This window comes from Elephas maximus, chromosome 3 (assembly GCF_024166365.1).
Source record: "Elephas maximus indicus isolate mEleMax1 chromosome 3, mEleMax1 primary haplotype, whole genome shotgun sequence".
Lineage (NCBI taxonomy): Eukaryota > Metazoa > Chordata > Mammalia > Proboscidea > Elephantidae > Elephas > Elephas maximus.
The window spans coordinates 192,565,425-192,572,500 of NC_064821.1; positions in this window are offsets into that span (position 1 = coordinate 192,565,425).

A 7,076-nucleotide genomic window follows, 5' to 3' on the forward strand; every position below is an offset into this window, starting at 1 on the left:
ATAACTAAGACAATTCTCTTATTATTTTTAAGTGTTCATAGCATCATTCTAAGTATTGTTTTATGTTCTTTCTCCCCTACCCATCTCTCTCTCTTTCTCTTTCTCTGCTTATTCTCCATCTTTCTTCTTGTTCAATCTTGCTAGAGGTTTATCAATTTTATCAGTGTTTTCAAAAGACCAACTTTTTAAAAGTTAAAAAAAAAAATCTTATCTAGTATACATGTTTTGTCTAATTAGTTTCTGAGAAGCCGAAGCTGTGCAATGTTTAAGCACTTGGCTGCTAACTGAAAGGTTGGTAGTTTGAACCCAACCCAATGGTTCTGTAGGTGAAAGACCTGGCAATCTGTTCCCATAAAGAATAAAAAAAATTACAGCCTACAAAACCCTATGGGGCAGTTCTTTTCTGTCACATGGGGTCACTATGAGTTGAAATTGACCCAAGGGCACCTAACAACAACATTTATTTTCTACCCTTGTCTCTATTTGTCCATTCTGCATTTTGGGGGGATTTTCTTTTTCTTTTTTTAATTCTTTCTACTTTCTTAAAACAGATATTTGGCTCATTAATTTTCCACCTTAATTTTTAAACATAAGAACTTAAGGCTACAAATAGCTCTTTAACTAGTTCTTTAGCTGCATTCAATCCATTTTGAAGTATAATATTTTCATTAATGTTCTTGTTTACATATTTTAAATTTCCCATTATGATTTCTTCTTTGATTCATGTATTATTTATGTGTGTTTCTTAATTTCCAGAGATTATTTAAAAAAAATTTTTTTTTTTTAGTGTATATCATATTGTAGTTAGTTAAAATCTATTGAGACTCACTTTATGGCTAATTAAATGGTCAATTTTCACTAAATGTTCCATATACTAGGAAAATGTGTGTATTATAGATTTTGCGATTGTTTATTGTGTCATTCAAATCTTCTACATCCTTTCAGATTTTTTTGTCTGCTTTATCTACTACTTACTGAGAAATTTGTGTTGAAATTTCCTACTATGATTGTGGGTTTGCTTTATGTATTCTGAGGTCTTATTTGTGCAGTGGTTAAGAGATATGGCTGCCAACCAGAAGATCAGCAGTTCAAATCCACCAGCTACTCCTTGGAAGCCCTATGGAGCAGTTCTACTCTATCCTATAGGGTCGCTATGAGTCAGAATCAACTTGATGGCAATGGGTATGGGTAATTACTGTATTGAGCAAATCTGCTGCAAAAGACCTCTTTAAAGCATTAAAAAGCAAAGATGTCACTTTGAGGACTAAGGTGTAACTGACCCAAGCCATGGTATTTTTGATTGTTTCATATGCATGAGAAAGCCGGACAATGAAAAAGGAAGACTGAAGAAGAATTGATGCATTTGAATTATGGTGTTGGCGAAGAATATCGAATATACCATGTGCTGCCAGAAGAATGAACAAATCTGTCTTGGGAGAAGAACAGCCAAAATTCCTCAACATTATTAAGGGCATATATACAAAACCAACAGCCATCATTATTCTCAATGAAGAGAGACTGAAAGCATTCCCCTCAAGGATGGGAACCAGATAAGGATGCCCTTTATCACTACTCTTATTCAATATTGTACTGGAAGTCCTAGCTACAGCAATAAGGCAAGGAAGGGAAATAAAGGGCATCCAAATTGGTAAGGAAGAAGTAAAACTATCCCTATTTGCAGATCTTACACATAGAAAATCCCAGAAATTCTACAAGAAAGCTACTAGAACTAATAGAAAGATTCAGCAAAATGGTGGGGTACAAGATCAACATACAAAAATCAGTTGGAATTCTCTACACCAACAAAAAGAATTTTGAAAATGAAATCAGGAAAACAATACCACTTACAATAGCCCCTAAAAAAGATAAAATACTTGGAAATAAATCTTACTAGGGATGTAAAAATCTTATATAAAGAAACTACAAAATGCTAGCACAAGAAGCCAAAAGAGACCTACATAAATGGAAAAACATACCATGGTTATGGATAGGAAGACTTAACTCTGTGAAAATGTCAATACTACCCAAAGTGATCTACAACAGTGTAATCCCTATCTAAATTCCAACAATTCTTTAATGAAATGGAAAAACTAATCACCAACTTTATATGGAAAGGAAAAAGGCCCCAGATAAGTAAAGCATTATTGAAGAAGAGGGAAAAGTAGGAGGCCTCACACTCCTCAGTCTCAGAACCTACTATACAGCCATAGTAGTCATAATGGCCTGGTACACGTATGACAGAAACAGACAAATGGGACAGAGTTGAAAACCCAGAAGTAAATACATCCACCTATGGACAAGTAATCTTTGACAAACGGCTTAAGTTCATTAAATGGTCTCAGGGGACATCTAGGTTAATTGGCATAACATTGCTCATACAGTCAATGTTCTGTACCCGACTTTGGTGAGTAGCATCTGGGATATTAAAAGCTTGTGAGAGGACATCTGAGATACAACTATTGGTCTTTTCCATCATAAGCAAAGGAACGTGAAGAAAACCAAAGTCTCAAGAAAACAATTAGTCCGAGAGACTAATGGTTCACACGAACCACAGCCTTCACTAGCCTGAGACCGAAAGAACTGGATGGTGCCTGGGTACCACTACCAGCTGCACTGACAGGGATCAAAATAAAGGGTAAATTCAGCAGAGAAAGACCCGGTGATGTGCTTCCATAAAGATTACAGCCAGGGCAGTTCTACTTTGTGAAATAGGGTCACTATGAGCCCAAAATCGACTCCATGGCCCCTAACAACAATAGAAATAGTTTGGAAGTTACACACTCTACGTAGATTCTATCATTGATTACTCTAAAATTTTAATTTCCAAAATCTGAAGGTAAATCAATATTTACCTTGCTTCACAACAATATCAAGATCTTAGATCATTTTTATTTCATTCATCACCCCTTCCTGACTTATACAGGGGTCCCTGGTGGCACAAATGGTTAAGTGCTCGACTGGTAAGTGAAAGGTTAGTAGTTCAAATCCACCCAGAGGCACACTGGAATAAAGACCTGGTGATCTACCTCCAAAAGATTGCAGTCATTGAAAACCCTATGAAGCACGGTTCTACTCATACATGGGGTTGCCATGAGTTGGAATTGACTCAACGGCAACTGGTTGATGACTGATATAACATCTCATGCTTTAGTCTCTTCTTTTTGTGAAAACCAAGGCGTTTCACTTAGAATCGCATTCTGGGGCTCTTTTCTTTCTCTGTCACTCTTCTACCTTGGTGGTCAAGGTACACTCTAGCGTCAAGTTTGACATTCCACATTTTCTTGTTAGCCTATTTAATTTTTTTAAACTTTTTAAAAGTCAAAACTACAGAGTAGGCATTCCCATTTAATTCCCATTTCAGTTGCTCTTCTGAGACACTAGATGTGTGTACAGGAACTGGTTCATCTCTACCAGGACACTTGATGTTGGATGTGACCGAAAATCTACCTCCAAATGGCTTGCAGCAGCTCCTAACCAAATCTGTACATCACACTTTCCGGGGGAAGAGGGTCTTTTCTGCTCAAGCCCTGAGCTTGGATTCGTTTGCTCTCAATGGCCCAATTTGGGCCTTGTGTCCATCCCTTGGCTAGAGTGATAAGATACTCTGACTGGCTTCAGCCTACCAGAGCCCACCATGGGCCTGGAAGTAGGGTTAATCCTCCCCCAATACAGAGTGGAGATGAGGAAGGGTAAATTCAGCAAAGAAAAATCGGTGTACTGTTGGCCAGAAAACGGATGCTGTGGAGGTAATGAATAATGTCCTCTATAGCTTTCTCCCGCCATGTTCCCAAAGAGCTGAAGATGTCAGTTCTTCTGGATGTTCTAATGATGTTAGATTCTCATTTGAGCCAAAACCAAACAGGGTCCTAGGGACAGTTCCCAAATTTGTCAGTCAAGTAAACATTACAGTGTCGTTCTTAGAACAAAGTCTCTAGGAAATACCGATAATAAATTTTGTTAGGAATTCTAAATTCTAAAGTTTAGGCCCAGGTATGTATCTACCTTCTCATTCCAAGATGTGGGAGGTGAGGAGGGTGTTCAAAGAAAGGGCAATTGAATCACGGATCACAGAAGACCTGACATTTGCCTTGATGAATGCTTGAGGTGTGGGTGCCCCATTGCTGTATGTGTTCTTTCTTGAGAAATACTTGATTGCTTTTAAGTGATACCCCAGTGTTTGAAAGTAGGAGGCAGAATAGATTTGGAACGAAGCTTTACCTAAGTAAAGAGGAAATCACTCGTAGGTAGCGCTAACATGTTGCATTGGTGTTTGCCACCTTTGGTTTTCCAGGGGACAGGATTGCATTTTAAGAGATGTTATTAAGTGTGCTTTGTTCCTGGAAAAAAATAAAGTGTAAATTTTAAATTCACGCTACAAAAAAGATTAATTTTGGCTAATCTTCACGTACTATTTGCTGTGGTGACTGAAATAAAGATTAATAACCTTGACCACCATTAGCATAATCCACTGTAATGCTGGATATAAAATTGCATCATTTTAATAATCTAATTTAATGCTTTCTAAGCAGTGGAGGTCCTTGTAGATTTGCAAGTATTAGCTCTAAATTCATTAAACTAAAGGCAGATATCTTTAAAAATGATAAGCACCTCTAGAATATAAAATACACAATGAATTCATTTAGCAAGTCACAATAGGCATGTCTCTGTTCTCAGCGAGGGGTTGATGCTGCGGTGTGTGTGCAAATGCATGTGTTGGGAAGTGAAGTGGGTGGGCAAGGAGACACTTTTCCTTCAATGTTCTTAAAACCAGTCACTGACTACTCTATGCAGATGAACCCAGGAAGAGCATGGAGAGGTCCAGGGCAGGCCTCAACCTACCAAACCAGCACAAAAGGTGTTTTCCACATGGGATGGCAAGGTTCCAGTCCAGTTTCTGCCCTGAACTCTCTGTGATTTGGGGCAAATCACTTCTCTTGGACCTCCATGTCCATGTAAGGCAAGGAACGTGACTCAGATGGTTCTAATAGGTATGGCCTGCCCTTCTCATCTGCATCCACATAGAGTGATAGCCCCTTCTCTTTTTTGGCCGCACGCAAATGTGCCTTTTCCTGGACCCGTGCTTTTCCTCCCTCAGATTGCTCTGTTTCTGTCTGACCTGCAGAGGGCGCTGTTACTCAGCACCCCCTGAATTTAGCAGAATTCCTGAACTCAGAGAACTAAGCCTACCTTTGAGTTCTAAAGCCCTGCCCCCGCCCCCCATCTCACAGTTAAGCATAATGTAATAATAGGTCAGGTTTTCTTTAATGGTTCTATATAGTTAGGACAAGAGGAATGGGTGTAACGGGGCTGGTTACCCTATTTTTTGTGTTAGGTTCAGTTAGACACCTGTCAGCAAGGACAATGTGTCACTTTCTATTTTAGCTTTCTCTGCCTAGTGTTGGAACGGGAAAATGTTCGAATAGCCCTCCCCTGATCCTCAGCCAGCACTATGGCCAGAGAAAGACACGAAGCCCAGACAGACATGTGCCAGGAGAAGGCAGGAGGAGGGTACAGCCCTGAGACAAAGAAATTCTGAGTGAATAATATCCTGGCAGAATTGTTTGCCCGTACGTGTAGAGCCTGAACACAAACGAGCACGGTTTCATGGCTCCAAGATGAAAAGAAATCGAGCTTCAAGCAAATCACTGTCTTTATGAAAATCTTACCCCACCCTCGCCCCTAGTGTTGACTCAGGGCTCCTGGGTTGCTTCTTCCTCTGGCCATGGATGATAACTTCGCCAGGGAAGGGTAGAGGTCAGAGATCTCAGGGGACACAGAGCCAGGCTGGGCACTGGTGGCCTCACCTCAGCCAGTTCTGGGTCTGCGGTGCTCAACCCTGGTTGCCCCTTAGACCCACCTGGGAAGCATCAGGAAAACATCAATGCCCAGGCGCAGGACCAATTATCCAACAGGCAAGGTAAACAGGGTGCTTACCTTGCTTACGAGATCATCTGTTGTGAAACTGCTCACTACAAGATTAGTAGTAAGCACAAGTAAGCCCATGCTTACCCTGCTTGCTGGGTCATCCACCCCTGCTCAGGCACCACTCTGCCTTCTGAATCTGGAGGTGGGGGTGGAGGGCAGGGGGTGTGGAAGGGCGGGCTTGGGTGGGTTTAAAAGCTTCTCAGGTGATTCTACTACGAAGCAAATGTTGAGAACTTCTGCTCAGATAAATGGAACAACTGGTAGTGTTTAACTGTCTGATATTTTATTGGAACATTGCTGCAAGCTTGTCTTATTACACATCAGTGTGTCTGTGTATTCTTGTTGGTGAGCAGCATTCACCTTGGGAACGGTTCTCACTCTTTCTAGGGCATTAAAACTGGGTTAGGTATGAAATCTTCCTGTCTTTCTGCAGCCATGGTTCAGCCTCCTGAGTCCAGCCCTGCCATTAAAACAAGTGCAGTCCTGGCCTTGCTTAAAAAGGCAACCCTTTCCAGGGGCTGTTTCCTGTCTAAATGCAGGTGTCCTCCTTAAAAAATTCCTGTTTCCCCAACTGTAGACACAGGGAAGGAAGAAAATAAAAGGAAAGGAAACCAGTCGCTTGCAGTTTTTGTTTTTGGTTTTAGTCAGTTCCCTTCGTGTTTTTTATTTAATGCCATCACCATATTGTATCAGCATGTGCCATGATATTTTTAAAATGCCCATTCTCTCCCGCTTCAGTTCAGCAGGGAGTGGCAAAGGCCACAGACCACACCCGTCTTCAACATTGCACTCCCAAACTTGGTACAAAGAAGAAAATGCGGTCTCCCACCCAAACCCATAGACAGCCCACCACCATGTTCCAGATAGCCTAAGCCTGGGTCTTGGCAGCATGTGGTCAACACACATCCCTGGTCTTACCCCTTTAATGGTGGCCAGCAATAGGATGCAAGACTCTGTTGGCCTCTGAGTTTCCATCCACTCCCCAAATATGCTGAGAAATCCTAAGGTGTATTTTCCAGTTTAACTCCTGACTTAAGTAAGTCACTGATTGCTCAATTTTCTATGGCCCAGTTTTCCCGGTGGCATAATGGGGATAATATTTGTCATCCGCCTCACAGGGTAATAACTGATTTATTGACATTCAAGGTCCT